Source organism: Myotis nattereri, assembly GCF_964212035.1.
Source record: "Myotis nattereri genome assembly, chromosome: 17".
Lineage (NCBI taxonomy): Eukaryota > Metazoa > Chordata > Mammalia > Chiroptera > Vespertilionidae > Myotis > Myotis nattereri.
The window spans coordinates 38,001,902-38,002,657 of record NC_138092.1 but is presented as its reverse complement, the minus strand read 5'-3'; positions in this window follow the sequence as shown (position 1 = coordinate 38,002,657).

Sequence of the window (756 nt, the reverse complement as noted above, 5' to 3'; positions counted from 1 at the left end):
CGAAACCGACCATAGGATCTTGCCGTTCTGTCCAGTAAACTGTGACTCAATCTTTTAAAAAGGGGGCGGCAGTGAACACCGGGGCGGCTCACCTGCTGGACCCGGCTCCCGTCAAGGCCCACCTCGCGTTCCGGGCACAGGGAGGAACGTTGCTGCGAGGGTTCAATGAGATCGTGTTTGTAAAGAGCGCTTAGCAGATGGAAGCGCTTGGTCCACGTCACTTACAACTCATCATTGTGAGAGAGAAACAGGTTGCTCCTCACACCCACATACCCACACACACACACACACACTCACACACACTCACACACACTCACACTCCGGTGCCCACAAGCCTGACGAGCCCTGCTCCGGGATCCAGAACACAGTCACCACCCCTACCCTGCCTGCTGCCCTCTGCTCCAGCCCAAGATTTCCCAGGTTACAACGCCTCTTGTCCCCTGGGATGAACTCGCCCACCAGAACATAAACTCCGGGAAGGCGCCCGGTTCGGGGACAAGAGGCAGCTCTCAAAACCAGCCTCGCCTCAGGCGCCTCACGCCTCCCTCGCGCCGCCATACTCGAGGCCCAGGCAGCGTCACGTGGCCTCTAGCCCCGCCCCCAGCTCGGAGGCTGACCCCACCCCGCTCCGCTCGCGCGCCGGACACGTGGCCTCTGGCCCCGCCCCCAGCTCGGAGGCTGATCCCTCTCCGCTCGGCTCACGCGGCGACACGTGACCTCTGGCCCCGCCCCCAGCGTCGAGGCGGGTCCCGCTCC